The sequence below is a fragment of the Schistocerca americana genome, chromosome 4, assembly GCF_021461395.2.
Source record: "Schistocerca americana isolate TAMUIC-IGC-003095 chromosome 4, iqSchAmer2.1, whole genome shotgun sequence".
NCBI lineage: Eukaryota > Metazoa > Arthropoda > Insecta > Orthoptera > Acrididae > Schistocerca > Schistocerca americana.
The window spans coordinates 16,650,837-16,669,827 of NC_060122.1; positions in this window are offsets into that span (position 1 = coordinate 16,650,837).

The following is an 18,991-nucleotide window of genomic DNA, read 5'->3' on the forward strand; positions in this document are numbered from 1 at the left end:
GACTCTTCCTACTGTCTATGTTTTGAACCATTCCTGTGACACTAGTTACAGATTCCGATGCTTCACTTCAGGTTTACTGTATCCCTCTGACCTTCTTTTTGACGATGAAACACAGAAATTGCATCTTAATTAAACACAAAAGGCTCAATGCCGACTTAAGTACAAGTAGACTGACTCTTCTTATTGTCTACGTTTTAAACCATTCCTGTGACACTAGTTATAGATTGCGATGCTTCACTTCAGGTTTACTGTATCCCTTGGACCTTATAATTGACGTTGAAACACAAAAATTGCATCGGAATTAAATAGAAAAGGCACAATGCCGACTTAAGTACAAGAAGACTGACTCCTCTTCCAGACTATGTTTTGAACCATTCCTGTGACACTAGTTATAGATTCCGATGCTTCACTTCAGGTTTACTCCATCCCTAGGACCTCCTTATTGACGATGAAACACAGAAATTGCATCGGAATTAATTACAAAAGGCACAATGCCGACATAAGTACAAGAAGACTGACTCTTCCTACTGTCTATGTTTTGAACGATTCCTGTGACATTAGTTATAGATTCCGTTGGTTCTCTTCAGGTTTACTGTATCCTTTGGACCTTCTTATTGGCGACGAAACACAGAAATTGCATCGGAATTAATTAGAAAAGGCACAATGCCGACTTAAGTACAAGAAGACTGACTCTTCGTAGTGTCTATGTTTTGAACCATTCCTGTGACACTAGTAAGAGATTTCGATGCTTCACTTCAGGTTTCTGTATCCCTCTGACCTTCTTATTGACGATGAAACTCGTAAATTGCATCGCAAATAAATACAAAAGGCACAATGCCGACTTAAGTCCATGTAGACTGAATCTTCCTACTGTCTCTGCTTTGAACCATTCCTGTGCCACTAGTTATGGATTCCGATGCATCATTTCAGGTTTACTGTATCCCTCCGACCTTCTTTTTGACGATGAAACACATAAATTGCATCGGAATTAAATACAAAAGGCACAATGCCGACTTAAGTACAAGAAGACTAACACTTCTTACTGACTATGTTTTGAACCATTCCTGTGACACTAGTTAGAGATTCCGATGCGTCACTTCAATTTTACTGTATCCCTTTGACCTTCTTATCTGCGATGATACACAGTAATTGCATTGGAATTAAATAGAAAAGGCACAATGACGACTTAAGTACAAGAAGACTGACTCTTCTTACTGTCTATGTTTTGAACCATTCCTGTGATACTAGTTACAGATTCCGATGCATCACTTCAGGTTTACTGTATCCCTTGGACCTTCTTATTGTCGATGAAACACAAAAATTGCTTCGGAATTAAATACAAAAGGCACAATGCCGACTTAAGTACAAGAAGACTGACTCTTCCTACTGTCTATGTTTTCAACGATTCCTGTGACATTAGTTATAGATTCCGATGCTTCCCTTCAGGTTTACTGTATCCTTTGGACCTTCTTATTGGCGACGAAACACAGAAATTGCATCGGAATTAATTAGAAAGGGCACAATGCCGACTTAAGTACAAGAAGACTGACTCTTCGTAGTGTCTATGTTTTGAACCATTCCTGAGACGGTAGTTACAGATTCCGATGCTTCATTACAGTTTCACTATATCCCTTGGACCTTCTTATTGACGATGAAACACAGAAATTGCATCGGAATTAAATACAAAAGGCACAATGCCGACTTTGGTACAAGAAGACTAACTCTTCTTACTGACTATGTTATGAACAATTCCTGTGACTCTAGTTATAGATTCCGATGCTTCACTTCCGGTTTACTGTATCCATTGGACCGTCTTATTGATGATGAAACACAGAAATTGCATCGGAATTAAATAGAAAAGGCACAATGCCGACTTAAGTACAAGAAGACTGACTCCTCTTCCAGACTATGTTTTGAACCATTCCTGTGACACTAGTTATAGATTCCGATGCTTCACTTCAGGTTTACTCCATCCCTAGGACCTTCTTATTGACGATGAAACACAGAAATTGCATCGGAATTAAATACAAAAGGCACAATGCCGACTTAAGTACAAGAAGACTGACTCTTCCTACTGTCTATGATTTGAACGATTCCTGTGACATTAGTTATAGATTCCGATGGATCACTTCAGGTTTACTGTATCCTTTGGACCTTCGTATTGGCGACAAAACACAGAAATTGCATCGGAATTAAATTGAAAAGGCACAATGCCGACTAAAGTACAAGAAGACTGACTCTTCGTAGTGTCTATGTTTTGAACCATTCCTGTGACGGTAGTTACAGATTCCGATGCTTCATTACAGGTTTACTGTATCCCTTGGATCTTCTTATTGACGATGAAACACAGAAATTGCATCGGAATTAAATACAAAAGGCACAATGCCGACTTAAGTACAAGAAGACTAACACTTCTTACTGACTATGTTTTGAACCATTCCTGTGACACTAGTTAGAGATTCCGATGAGTCACTTCAATTTTACTGTATCCCTTTGACCTTCTTATCTGCGATGACACACAGTAATTGCATTGGAATTAAATAGAAAAGGCACAATGCCGACTTAAGTACAAGAATACTGACTCTTCTTACTGTCTAAGTTTTTGAACCATTCCTGTGACGCGAGTTACAGATTCCGATGCTTCACTTCTGGTTTACTGTATCCCTCTGACCTTCTTATTGACGATGAAACACAGAAATTGCATCGGAATTAAATAGAAAAGGCACAATGCCGACTTAAGTACAAGAAGACTGACTCTTCCTACTGTCTACGTTTTGAACCATTCCTGTGGCACTAGTTATAGATTCCGATGCTTCACTTCAGGTTTACTGTATCCCATGGACCGTCGTAAAGACGATGAAACACAGAAATTGCATCGGAATTAAGTACAAAAGGCACAATGCCGACTTAAGTACAAGAAGACTGACTCTTCTTACTGACTATGTTTTGAACCATTCCTGTGACACTAGTTATAGATTCCGATGTTTCACTTCAGGTTTACTCCATCCCTAGGACCATCTTTTTGACGATGAAACACAGAAATTGCATCGGAATTAAATACAAAAGGCACAATGCCGACTCAACTACAAGAAGAGAGACTGTTTTTACTGTCTATGTTTTGAACCATTCCTGTGACACTAGTTATAGATTCCGATGCTTCACTTCAGGTTTACTGTATCCCTCTGACCTTCTTATTGACAATGAAATACAGAAATTGCATCGGAATTAAATAGAAAAGGAACAATGATGACTTATGTACAAGAAGACAGACTCTTCTTACTGTCTATGTTTTGAACTACTCCTGTGACACTAGTTATAGATTCCGATGCTTCACTTCAGGTTTACTGTATCCCTGTGACCTTCATATTGACGACGAAACACAGAAATTGCATCGGAATTAAATACAAAAAGCCCAATGCCGACTTAAGTACAAGAAGAGAGACTGTTTTTAGTGTCTATGTTTTGAACCATTTCTGTGACACTAGTTATAGATTCCAATGCTTCACTTCAGGTTTACTGTATCCCTCTGACCTTCTTCTTGACAATGAAACACAGAATTTGCATCGGAATTAAATAGAAAAGGCACAATGATGACTTAAGTACAAGAAGACAGACTCTTCTTACTGTCTATGATTTGAACTATTCCTGTGACACTAGTTATTGATTCCGATGCTTCACTTCAGGTTTACTGTATCCCTTGGACCTTCTTATTGATGATGAAACACAGAAATTGCATCGGAATTAAGTAGGGAAGGCACAATGCCGACATAAGTACAAGAAGTCTGTCTCTTCCTACTGTCTATGTTTTGAACCATTCCTGTGACACTAGTTATAGATTCCGATGCTTCACTTCCGGTTTACTGTATCCATTGGACCGTCTTATTGACGATGAAACACAGAAATTGCATCGGAATTAAATAGAAAAGGCACAATGCCGACATAAGTACAAGAAGACTGACTCTCCCTACTGTCTATGTTTTGAACCATTCCTGTGACACTAGTTGTAGGTTAGGATGCTTCACTTCAGGTTTACTGTATCCCTCTGACCTTCTTTTTGACGCTGAAACACAAAAATTGCATCGGAATTAAATAGAAAAGGCACAATGCCGACTTAAGTACAAGAAGACAGACTCTTCTTCCAGGCTATGTGTTGAACCTTTCCTGTGACACTAGTTATAGATTCCTATGCTTCACTTCAGGTTTACTCCATCTCTAGGACCTTCTTATTGACGATGAAACACGGAAATTGCATCCGAATTAAATACAAAAAGCACAATGACGACTTAAGTTCAAGAAGACTTACTCTTCCTACTGTCTATGTTTTGAACGATTCCTGTGACATTAGTTATAGATTCCGATGCTTCACTTCAGGTTTACTGTATCCTTTGGACCTTCTTATTGGCGACGAAGCACAGAAATTGCATCGGAAGTAAATAGAAAAGGCACAATGCCGACTTAAGTACAAGAAGACTGACTCTTCGTAGTGTCTATGTTTTGAACCATTCCTGTGACGGAAGTTACAGATTCCGATGCTTCATTACAGGTTTACTGTATCCCTTGGATCTTCTTATTGTCGATGAAACGCAGAAATTGCATCGGAATTAAATACACAAGGCACAATGAAGACTTAAGTACAAGAAGACTAACACTTCTTACCGACTATGTTTTGAACCATTCCTGTGACACTAGTTAGAGATTCCGATGCGTCACTTCAAATTTACTCTATCCCTCTGACCTTCTTATTTGCGATGATACACAGTAATTGCATCGGAAATAAATAGAAAAGGCACAATGCCGACTTAAGAACAAGGAGACTGACTCTTCTTACTGTCTATGTTTTGAACCATTCCTGTGACGTGAGTTACAGATTCCGATGCTTCACTTCTGGTTTACTGTATCTCTCTGACCTTCTTATTGACGATGAAACACAGAAATTGCATCGGAATTAAATAGAAAAGGAACAATGCCGACTTAAGTACAAGAAGACTGACTCTTCCTACTGTCTATGTTTTGAACCATTCCTGTAACACTAGTTATAGATTCCGATGCTTCACTTCAGGTTTACTGTATCCCATTGTCCGTCGTAAAGACGATGAAACACAGAAATTGCATCGGAATTAAATAGAAAAGGCACAATGCCGACATAAGTACAAGTAGACTGACTCTTCTTATTGTCTATGCTTTGAACCATTCCTGTGACACTAGTTATAGATTCCGATGCTTCACTTGAGGTTTACTGTATCCCTTGGACCTTCGTATTGACGATGAAACACAAAAATGGCATCGAACTTAAATAGAAAAGGCACAATGCCGACTTAAGTACAAGAAGACTGACTCTTCTTACTGACTATGTTTTGAACCATTCCTGTGACTCTAGTTAGAGATTCCGATGCTTCACTTCAGGTTTACTGTATCCCTCTGACCTCGTTATTGACGATGAAACTCAGAAATTGCATCGCAAATAAATACAAAAAGCACAATGCCGACTTAAGTGCATGTAGACTGAATCTTCCTACTGTCTGTGCTTTGAACCATTCCTGTGCCACTAGTTATGGATTCCGATGCATCATTTCAGGTTTACTGTATCCCTCCGACCTTCTTCTTGACGATGAAACACAGAAATTAAATCGGAATTAAATACAACAGGCACAATGCCGACTTAAGTACAAGAAGACTGACTCTTCGTACTGACTATGTTTTGAACCATTCCTGTGACACTAGTTACAGATTCCGATGTATCATTTCAGGTTTACTGTATCCCTTGGACCTTCTTATTGACGATGAAACACATAAATTGCATCGGAATTAAATACAAAAGGCACAATACCGACTTAAGTACAAGAAGACCGACTCTTCTTAGTGACTATGTTTGGAACCATTCCTGTGACACTAGTTATAGATTCCAATGCTTCACTTGAGGTTTACTGTATCTCTCTGACCTTTTTGACGATGAAACACAGGAATTGCATCGGAATTATACAGAAAAGGCACAATGCCGACTTCAGTACAAGGTGACTGACTCTTCTTACTGTCTATGTTTTGAACCATTCTTGTGATACTAGTTACAGATTCCGATGCTTCACTTCAGGTTTGCTGTATCCCTTGGACCTTCTTATTGTCGATGAAACACAGAAATTGCATCGGAATTAAATACAAAAGGCACAAAGCCGACTTAAGTACAAGAAGACTGACTCTTAATACTGTCTATGTTTTGAACGATTCCTGTGACATTAGTTATAGATTCCGATGCTTCACTTCAGGTTTACTGTATCCTTTGGACCTTCTTATTGGCGACGAAACACAGAAATTGCATCGGAATTAATTAGAAAGGGCACAATGCCGACTTAAGTACAAGAAGACTGACTCTTCGTAGTGTCTATGTTTTGAACCATTCCTGAGACGGTAGTTACAGATTCCGATGCTTCATTACTGTTTCACTGTATCCCTTGGACCTTCCTATTGACGATGAAACACAGAAATTGCATCGGAATTAAATACAAAAGGCACAATGCCGACTTTGGTACAAGAAGACTAACTCTTCTTACTGACTATGTTATGAACCATTCCTGTGACACTAGTTATAGATTCTGATGCTTCACTTCAGGTTTACTGTATCCACTGGACCGTCTTATTGATATTGAAACACAGAAATTGCATCGGAATTAAATAGAAAAGGCACAATGTCGACTTAAGTACAAGAAGACTGACTCTTCCTACTGTCTATGTTTCGAACCATTCCTGTGACACTAGATATAGATTCCGATGCTTCACCTCAGGTTCACTGTATGCCTCTGAGCTTCTTATTGACGATGAAACACAGAAATTGCATCTTAATTAAATACAAAAGGCACAATGCCGACTTAAGTACAAGTAGACTGACCCTTCTTATTGTCTATGTTTTAAACCATTCCTGTGACACTAGTTATAGATTGCGATGCTTCACTTCAGGTTTACTTTATCCCTTGGACCTTATAATTGACGTTGAAACACAAAAATTGCATTGGAATTAAGTAGAAAAGGCACAATGCAGACTTAAGTACTAGAAGACTGACTCCTCTTCCAGACTATGTTTTCAACCATTCCTGTGACACTAGTTATAGATTCCGATGCTTCACTTCAGGTTTACTCCATCCCTAGGACCTTCTTATTGAAGATGAAACACAGAAATTGCATCGGAATTAAATACAAAAGGCACAATGCCGACTTAAGTACAAGAAGACTGACTCTTCCTACTGTCTATGTTTTGAACGATTCCTGTGACATTAGTTATAGATTCCGATGGTTCACTTCAGGTTTACTGTATCCTTTGGACCTTCTTATTGGCGACGAAACACAGAAATTGCATCGGAATTAAATAGAAAAGGCACAATGCCGACTAAAGTACAAGAAGACCGACTCTTCGTAGTGTCTATGTTTTGAACCATTCCTGTGACGGTAGTTACAGATTCCGATGCTTCATTACAGGTTTACTGTATCACTTGGATCTTCTTATTGACGATGAAACACAGAAATTGCATCGCAATTAAATACAAAAGGCACAATGCCGACTTAAGTACAAGAAGACTAACACTTATTACTGACTATGATTTGAACCATTGCTGTGACACTAGTTAGAGATTCCGATGCGTCACTTCAATTTTACTGTATCCCTTTGACCTTCTCATCTGCGATGATACACAGTAATTGCATTGGAATTAAATAGAAAAGGCACAATGCCGACTTAAGTACAAGATGACTGACTCTTCTTACTGTCTATGTTTTGAACCATTCCTGTGATACTAGTTACAGATTCCGATGCTTCACTTCAGGTATACTGTATCCCTTGGACCTTCTCATTGGCGATGAAACACAGAAATTGCATCGGAATTAAATACAAAAGGCACAATGCCGACTTAAGTACAAGAAGACAGACTCTTCTTACTGTCTATGATTTGAACTATTCCTGTGACACTAGTTATAGATTCCGATGCTTCACTTCAGGTTTACTGTATCCCTTGGACCTTCTTATTGATGATGAAACACAGAAATTGCATCGGAATTAAATAGAGAAGGCACAATGCCGACATAAGTACAAGAAGTCTGTCTCTTCCTACTGTCTATGTTTTGAACCATTCCTGTGCCACTAGTTATAGATTCCGATGCTTCACTTCAGGTTTACTGTTTCCATTGGACCGTCTTATTGACGATGAAACACAGAAATTGCATCGGAATTAAATAGAAAAGGCACAATGCCGACTTAAGTACAAGAAGACTGACTCTCCCTACTGTCTATGTTTTGAACCATTCCTGTGACACTAGTTGTAGGTTAGGATGCTTCACTTCAGATTTACTGTATCCCTCTGACCTTCTTTTTGACGCTGAAACACAAAAATTGCATCGGAATTAAATAGAAAAGGCACAATGCCGACTTAAGTACAAGAAGACTGACTCTTCTTCCAGACTATTTGTTGAACCTTTCCTGTGACACTAGTTATAGATTCCTATGCTTCACTTCAGGTTTACTCCATCTCTAGGACCTTCTTATTGACGATGAAACACGGAAATTGCATCCGAATTAAATACAAAAAGCACAATGACGACTTAAGTTCAAGAAGACTTACTCTTCCTACTGTCTATGTTTTGAACGATTCCTGTGACATTAGTTATAGATTCCGATGCTTCACTTCAGGTTTACTGTATCCTTTGGACCTTCTTATTGGCGACGAAACACAGAAATTGCATCGGAATTAAATAGAAAAGGCACAATGCCGACTTAAGTACAAGAAGACTGACTCTTCGTAGTGTCTATGTTTTGAACCATTCCTGTGACGGTAGTTACAGATTCCGATGCTTCATTACAGGTTTACTGTATCCCTTGGATCTTCTTATTGTCGATGAAACACAGAAATTGCATCGGAATTAAATACACAAGGCACAATGCCGACTTAAGTACAAGAAGACTAACACTTCTTACCGACTATGTTTTGAACCATTCCTGTGACACTAGTTAGAGATTCCGATGCGTCACTTCAAATTTACTCTATCCCTCTGACCTTCTTATTTGCGATGATACACAGTAATTGCATCGGAAATAAATAGAAAAGGCACAATGCCGACTTAAGAACAAGGAGATTGACTCTTCTTACTGTCTATGTTTTGAACCATTCCTGTGACGTGAGTTACAGATTCCGATGCTTCACTTCTGGTTTACTGTATCCCTCTGACCTTCTTATTGACGATGAAACACAGAAATTGCATCGGAATTAAATAGAAAAGGAACAATGCCGACTTAAGTACAAGAAGACTGACTCTTCCTACTGTCTATGTTTTGAACCATTCCTGTAACACTAGTTATAGATTCCGATGCTTCACTTCAGGTTTACTGTATCCCATTGTCCGTCGTAAAGACGATCAAACACAGAAATTGCATCGGAATTAAATTGAAAAGGCACAATGCCGACATAAGTACAAGTAGACTGACTCTTCTTATTGTCTATGCTTTGAACCATTCCTGTGACACTAGTTATAGATTCCGATGCTTCACTTCAGGTTTACTGTATCCCTTGGACCTTCGTATTGACGATGAAACACAAAAATGGCATCGAACTTAAATAGAAAAGGCACAATGCCGACTTAAGGACAAGAAGACTGACTCTTCTTACTGACTATGTTTTGAACCATTCCTGTGACACTAGTTAGAGATTCCGATGCTTCACTTCAGGTTTACTGTATCCCTCTGACCTCGTTATTGACGATGAAACTCAGAAATTGCATCGCAAATAAATACAAAAAGCACAATGCCGACTTAAGTGCATGTAGACTGAATCTTCCTACTGTCTGTGCTTTGAACCATTCCTGTGCCACTAGTTATGGATTCCGATGCATCATTTCAGGTTTACTGTATCCCTCCGACCTTCTTCTTGACGATGAAACACAGAAATTAAATCGGAATTAAATACAACAGGCACAATGCCGACTTAAGTACAAGAAGACTGACTCTTCGTACTGACTATGTTTTGAACCATTCCTGTGACACTAGTTACAGATTCCGATGTATCACTTCAGGTTTACTGTATCCCTTGGACCTTCTTATTGACGATGAAACACATAAATTGCATCGGAATTAAATAAAAAAGGCACAATACCGACTTAAGTACAAGAAGACCGACTCTTCTTAGTGACTATGTTTGGAACCATTCCTGTGACACTAGTTATAGATTCCAATGCTTCACTTAAGGTTTACTGTATCTCTCTGACCTTCTTTTTGACGATGAAACACAGGAATTGCATCGGAATTAAACAGAAAAGGCACAATGCCGACTTCAGTACAAGGTGACTGACTCTTCTTACTGTCTATGTTTTGAACCATTCTTGTGAGACTAGTTACAGATTCCGATGCTTCACTTCAGGTTTACTGTATCCCTTGGACCTTCTTATTGTCGATGAAACACAGAAATTGCATCGGAATTAAATACAAAAGGCACAAAGCCGACTTAAGTACAAGAAGACTGACTCTTCCTACTGTCTATGTTTTGAACGATTCCTGTGACATTAGTTATAGATTCCGATGCTTCACTTCAGGTTTACTGTATCCTTTGGACCTTCTTATTGGCGACGAAACACAGAAATTGCATCGGAATTTATTAGAAAGGGCACAATGCCGACTTATGTACAAGAAGTCTGACTCTTCGTAGTGTCTATGTTTTGAACCATTCCTGAGACGGTAGTTACAGATTCCGATGCTTCACTACAGTTTCACTGTATCCCTTGGACCTTCTTATTGACGATGAAACACAGAAATTGCATCGGAATTAAATACAAAAGGCACAATGCCGACTTTGGTACAAGAAGACTAACTCTTCTTACTGACTATGTTATGAACCATTCCTGTGACACTAGTTATAGATTCTGATGCTTCACTTCAGGTTTACTGTATCCACTGGACCGTCTTATTGATATTGAAACACAGAAATTGCATCGGAATTAAATAGAAAAGGCACAATGCCGACTTAAGTACAAGAAGACTGACTCTTCCTACTGTCTATGTTTCGAACCATTCCTGTGACACTAGATATAGATTCCGATGCTTCACCTCAGGTTCACTGTATGCCTCTGAGCTTCGTATTGACGATGAAACACAGAAATTGCATCTTAATTAAATACAAAAGGCACAATGCCGACTTAAGTACAAGTAGACTGACCCTTCTTATTGTCTATGTTTTAAACCATTCCTGTGACACTAGTTATAGATTGCGATGCTTCACTTCAGGTTTACTGTATCCCTTGGACCTTATAATTGACGTTGAAACACAAAAATTGCATTGGAATTAAGTAGAAAAGGCACAATGCAGACTTAAGTAGAAGAAGACTGACTCCTCTTCCAGACTATGTTTTCAACCATTCCTGTGACACTAGTTATAGATTCCGATGCTTCACTTCAGGTTTACTCCATCCCTAGGACCTTCTTATTGACGATGAAACACAGAAATTGCATCGGAATTAAATACAAAAGGCACAATGCCGACTTAAGTACAAGAAGACTGACTCTTCCTACTGTCTATGTTTTGAACGATTCCTGTGACATTAGTTATAGATTCCGATGGTTCACTTCAGGTTTACTGTATCCTTTGGACCTTCTTATTGGCGACGAAACACAGAAATTGCATCGGAATTAAATAGAAAAGGCACAATGCCGACTAAAGTACAAGAAGACTGACTCTTCGTAGTGTCTATGTTTTGAACCATTCCTGTGACGGTAGTTACAGATTCCGATGCTTCATTACAGGTTTACTGTATCCCTTGGATCTTCTTATTGACGATGAAACACAGAAATTGCATCGCAATTAAATACAAAAGGCACAATGCCGACTTAAGTACAAGAAGACTAACACTTATTACTGACTATGTTTTGAACCATTGCTGTGACACTAGTTAGAGATTCCGATGCGTCACTTCAACTTTACTCTATCCCTTTGACCTTCTCATCTGCGATGATACACAGTAATTGCATTGGAATTAAATAGAAAAGGCACAATGCCGACTTAAGTACAAGATGACTGACTCTTCTTACTGTCTATGTTTTGAACCATTCCTGTGATACTAGTTACAGATTCCGATGCTTCACTTCAGGTTTACTGTATCCCTTGGACCTTCTCATTGGCGATGAAACACAGAAATTGCATCGGAATTAAATACAAAAGGCACAATGCCGACTTAAGTACAAGAAGACTGACTCTTCCTACTGTCTATGTTTTCAACGATTCCTGTGACATTAGTTATAGATTCCGATGCTTCACTTCAGGTTTACTGTATTCTTTGGACCTTCTTATTGGCGACGAAACACAGAAATTGCATCGCAATTAATTGGAAATGGCACTATGCCGACTTAAGTACAAGAAGACTGAATCTTCGTAGTGTCTATGTTTTGAACCATTCCTGAGACGGTAGTTACAGATTCCGAAGCTTCATTACAGTTTCACTGTATCCCTTGGACCTTCTTATTGACGATGAAACACAGAAATTGCATCGGAATTAAATACAAAAGGCACAATGCCGACTTTGGTACAAGAAGACTAACTGTTCTTACTGACTATGTTATGAACCATTCCTGTGACACTAGTTATAGATTCCGATGCTTAACTTCAGGTTTACTGTATCCATTGGACCGTCTTATTGATGATGAAACACAGAAATTGCATCGGAATTAAATAGAAAAGGCACAATGCCGACTTAAGTACAAGAAGACTGACTCTTCCTGCTGTCTACGTTTTGAACCATTCCTGTGGCACTAGTTATAGAATCCGATGCTTCACTTCATGTTTACTGTATCCCATGGACCGTCGTAAAGACGATGAAACACAGAAATTGCATCGGAATTAACTACAAAAGGCACAATGCCGACTTAAGTACAAGATGACTGACTCTTCTTACTGACTATGTTTTGAACCATTCCTGTGACACTAGTTATAGCTTCCGATGCTTCACTTCAGGTTTACTCCATCCCTAGGAACTTCTTTTTGACGATGAAACACAGAAATTGCATCGGAACTAAATACAACAGGCACAATGCCGACTTAAGTACAAGAAGACTGACTCTTCCTACTGTCTATGTTTTGAACGATTCCTGTGACATTAGTTATAGATTCCAATGCTTCACTTCAGGTTTACTGTGTCCTTTGGACCTTCTTATTGGCGACGAAACACAGAAATTGCATCGGAATTAATTAGAAAATGCACAATGCCGACTTAAGTACAAGAAGACTGACTCTTCGTAGTGTCTATGTTTTGAACCATTCCTGTGACGGTTGTTACAGATTCCGATGCTTCATTGCAGGTTCACTGTATCCCTTGTACCTTTTTATTGACGATGAAACACAGATATTGCATCGGAATTAAATACAAAAGGCACAATGCCGACTTTGGTACAAGAAGACTAACTCTTCTTACTGACTATGTTTTGAACCATTCCTGTGACACTAGTTAGAGATTCCGATGCTTCTCTTCAGGTTTACTGTATCCCTCTGACCTTCATACTGACGATGAAACTCTGAAATTGCATCGCAAATAAATACAAAAGGCACAATACCGACTCAAGTGCATGTAGACTGAGTCTTCCTACTGTCTGTGCTTTGAACCATTCCTGTGCCACTAGTTATGGATTCCGATGCTTCATTTCAGGTTTACTATATCCCTCTGACCTTCTTCTTGACGATGAAACACAGAAATTAAATCGGAATTAAATACAAAAGGCACAATGCCGACTTAAGTACAAGAAGACTGACTCTTCGTACTGACTATGTTTTGAACCATTGCTGTGACACTAGTTATAGATTCCGATGTATCACTTCAGGTTTACTGTATCCCTTGGACCTTCTTATTGACGATGAAACACAGAAATTGCATCGGAATTAAATACAAAATTCACAATACCGACTTAAGTAGAAGAAGACTGACTCTTCTTACTGACTATGTTTGGAACCATTCCTGTGACACTAGTTATAGATTCCGATGCTTCATTTGAGGTTTACTGTATCTCTCTGACTTTCTTATTGACTATGAAACACAGAAATTGCATCGGAATTAAGTAGAAAAGGCACAATGCCAACTTATGTACAAGAAGACTGACTCTTCTTACTGTCTATGTTTTGAACCATTCCTGTAACACTAGTTATAGATACCGATGCTCCACTTCAGGTTTACTGTATCCCTTGGACCTTCTTATTGACGATGAAACACAGATAGTGCATCGGAATTAAATGCAAAAGCCACAATGCCGACTTAAGTACAAGAAGACTGACTCTTCTTACTGACTATGTTTTCAACCATTCCTGTGACACTAATTATAGATTCCGATGCTTCACTTCAGGTTTACTGTATCCCTTGGACCTTCGTATAGACGATGAAACACAGAAATTGCATCGGAATTAGCTACAAAAGGCACAATGCCGACTTAAGTACAAGAAGACTGACTCTTCCTACTGTCTATGTTTTGAACCATTCCTGTGACACTAGTTATAGATTCCGATTATTCACTTCAGGTTTACTGTATCCCTGTGACCTTCTTTTTGACGATGAAACACAGAAATTGCATCGGAATTAAACAGATAAGGCACGATGCCGACTTAAGTACAAGAGGACTGACTCTTCTTACTGTCTATGTTTTGAACCATTCTTGTGATACTAGTTATAGATTCCGATGCTTCACTTCAGGTTTACTGTATCCCTTTGACCTTCTTATTGTCAATGAAACACAGAAATTGCTTAGGAATTAAATACAAAAGGCACAATGCCGACTTAAGTACAAGAAGACTGACTCTTCCTACTGTCTATGTTTTGAACCATTCCTGAGACGGTAGTTACAGATTCCGATGCTTCATTACAGTTTCACTGTATCCCTTGGACCTTCTTATTGACGATGAAACACAGAAATTGCATCGGAATTAAATACAAATGGCACAATGCCGTCTTTGGTACAAGAAGACTAACTCTTCTTACTGACTATGTTATGAACCATTCCTGTGACACTAGTTAGAGATTCCGATGCTTCACTTCAGGTTTACTGTATCCCTCTGACCTTCTTTTTGACGATGAAACACAGAAATTGCATCGGAATTAAACAGAAAAGGCACAATGCCGACTTAAGTACAAGAGGACTGACTCTTCTTACTGTCTATGTTTGAACCATTCTTGTGATACTAGTTATAGATTCCGATGCTTCACTTCTGGTTTACTGTATCCCTTGGACCTTCTTATTGACGATGAAACACAGAAATTGCATCGGAATTAAATATAAAAGGCACAATGCCGACTTAAGTACAAGAAGACTGACTCTTCTTACTGACCGTTTTGAACCATTCCTGTGACACTAGTTATAGATTCCGATGCTTCACTTCAGGTTTACTGTATCCCTGTGACCTTCATATTGACGACGAAACACAGAAATGGCATCGGAATTAAATACAAAAGGCACAATGCCGACTTAAGTACAAGAAGAGTGACTGTTTTTACTGTCCATGTATTGAACCATTCCTGTGACACTAGTTATAGATTCCGATGCTTCACTTCAGGTTTACTGTATCCCTTGGACCTTCTTATTGACGATGAAACACAGAAATTGCATCGGAATTAAATAGAAAAGGCACAATGCCGTCTTCATTACAAGAAGACTGACTCTTCTTATTGTCTATGTTTTGGACCATTCCTGTTACGCGAGTTACAGATTCCGATGCTTCACTTCAGGTTTACAGTATCCCTCTCACCTTCTTATTGACGATGAAACACAGAAATTGCATCGGAATTAAATAGAAAAGGCACAATGCCGACTTATGTACAAGAAGACTGACTCTTCCTTCTGTCTATGTTTTCAACCATTCCTGTGACACTAGTTATAGATTCCGATGCTTCACTTCAGGTTTACTGTATTCCTTGGACCGTCTTATTGACGATGAAACACAGATATTGCATCGGAATTAAATAGAAAAGACACAATGCCGACTTAAGTACAAGTAGACTGACTCTTCCTACTGTCTATGTTTGAACCATTCCTGTGACACTAGTTATAGATTCCGATGCTTCACTTCAGGTTCACTGTATGCCTCTGACCTTCTTTGTGACGATGAAACACAGAAATTGCATCGGAATTAAATAGAAAAGGCACAATGCCGACTTAAGTACAGGAAGACTGACTCTTCCTACTGCCTATGTTTTGAACCACTCCTGTGACACTAGTTATAGATTCCGATGCTTCACTTCAGGTTTTTTGTATCCCTCTGACCATCTTTTTGACGATGAAACACAGAAATTGCATCGGAATTAAACAGAAAAGGCACGATGCCGACTTAAGTACAAGAGGACTGACTCTTCTTACTGTCTATAATTTGAACCATTCTTGTGATACTAGTTATAGACTCCGATGCTTCACTTCAGGTTTACTGTATCCCCTGGACCTTCTTATTGACGATGAAACACAGAAATTGCATCGGAATTAAATACAATAGGCACAATGCCGACTTAAGTACAAGAAGACTGACTCTTCTTACTGACCGTTTTGAACCATTCCTGTGACACTAGTTATAGATTCCAATGCTTCACTTCAGGTTTACTGTATCCCTGTGACCTACATATTGACGACGAAACACCGAAATGGCATCGGAATTAAATACAAAAGGTACAATGCCGACTTAAGTACTAGAAGAGTGACTGTTTTTACTGTCCATGTATTGAACCATTCCTGTGACACTAGTTATAGATTCCGATGCTTCACTTCAGGTTTACTGTATCCCTCTGACCTTCTTATTGACGATGAAACACAGAAATTGCATCGGAATTAAATAGTAAAGGCACAATGATGACTTAAGTACAAGAAGACAGACTCTTCTTACTGTCTATGTTTTGAACTATTCCTGTGACACTAGTTATAGATTCCGATGCTTCACTTCAGGTTTACTGTATCCCTTGGACTTTCTTATTGACGATGAAACACAGAAATTGCATCGGAATTAAATAGAAATGGCACAATGCCGACTTCATTACATAAAGACTGACTCTTCTTATTGTCTATGTTTTGGACCATTCCTGTGACGCGAGTTTCAGATTCCGATGTTTCACTTCAGGTTCACAGTATCCCTCTCACCTTCTTATTGACGATGAAACACAGACATTGCATCGGAATTAAATAGAAAAGGCACAATGCCGACTTATGTACAAGAAGACTGACTCTTCCTTCTGTCTATGTGTTGAACCATTCCTGTGACACTAGTTATAGATTAAGATGCTTCACTTCAGGTTTACTGTATTCCTTGGACCGTCTTATTGACGATGAAACACAGATATTGCATCGGAATTAAATAGAAAAGGCACAATGCCGACTTAAGTACAAGAAGACTGACTCTTCCTACTGCCTATGATTTGAACCATTCCTGTGACACTAGTTATAGATTCCGATGCTTCACTTCAGGTTTATTGTATCCCTCTGACCATCTTTTTGACGATGAAACACAGAAATTGCATCGGAATTAAATTCAAAAGGCACAACGCCGACTTAAGTATAAGTAGACTGACTCTTCTTATTGTCTGTGTTTTAAACCATTCCTATGACACTAGTTACAGATGCCGATGCTTCACTTCAGGTTTACTGTATCCCTTGGACCTTCTTATTGACGTTGAAACACAAAAATTGCATCGGAATTAAATAGAAAAGGCACAATGCCGACTTAAGTACAAGAAGACTGACTCTTCTTACTGACTATGTTTGAACCATTCCTGTGACACTAGTTATAGATTCCGATGCTTCACTTCAGGTTTACTCCATCCCTAGGACCTTCTTATTGACGATGAAACACAGAAATTGCATCGGAACTAAATACAAAAGACACAATGCCGACTTAAGTGCAAGAAGACTGACTCTTCCTACTGTCTATGTTTTGAACGATTCCTGTGACATTAGTTACAGATTCCGATGCTTCACTTCAGGTTTACTGTGTCCTTTGGACCTTCTTATTGGCGACGAAACACAGAAATTGCATCGGAATTAATTAGAAAATGCACAATGCCGACTTAAGTACAAGAAGACTGACTCTTCGTAGTGTCTATGTTTTGAACCATTCCTGTGACGGTTGTTACAGATTCCGATGCTTCATTGCAGGTTCACTGTATCCCTTGTACCTTTTTATTGACGATGAAACACAGATATTGCATCGGAATTAAATACAAAAGGCACAATGCCGACTTTGGTACAAGAAGACTAACTCTTCTTACTGACTATGTTTTGAACCATTCCTGTGACACTAGTTATAGATTCCGATGCTTCATTTGAGGTTTACTGTATCTCTCTGACTTTCTTATTGACTATGAAACACAGAAATTGCATCGGAATTAAGTAGAAAAGGCACAATGCCAACTTATGTACAAGAAGACTGACTCTTCTTACTGTCTATGTTTTGAACCATTCCTGTAACACTAGTTATAGATACCGATGCTCCACTTCAGGTTTACTGTATCCCTTGGACCTTCTTACTGACGATGAAACACAGATAGTGCATCGGAATTAAATGCAAAAGCCACAATGCCGACTTAAGTACAAGAAGACTGACTCTTCTTACTGACTATGTTTTCAACCATTCCTGTGACACTAATTATAGATTCCGATGCTTCACTTCAGGTTTACTGTATCCCTTGGACCTTCGTATAGACGATGAAACACAGAAATTGCATCGGAATTAGCTACAAAAGGCACAATGCCGACTTAAGTACAAGAAGACTGACTCTTCCTACTGTCTATGTTTTGAACCATTCCTGTGACACTAGTTATAGATTCCGATTATTCACTTCAGGTTTACTGTATCCCTGTGACCTTCTTTTTGACGATGAAACACAGAAATTGCATCGGAATTAAACAGATAAGGCACGATGCCGACTTAAGTACAAGAGGACTGACTCTTCTTACTGTCTATGTTTTGAACCATTCTTGTGATACTAGTTATAGATTCCGATGCTTCACTTCAGGTTTACTGTA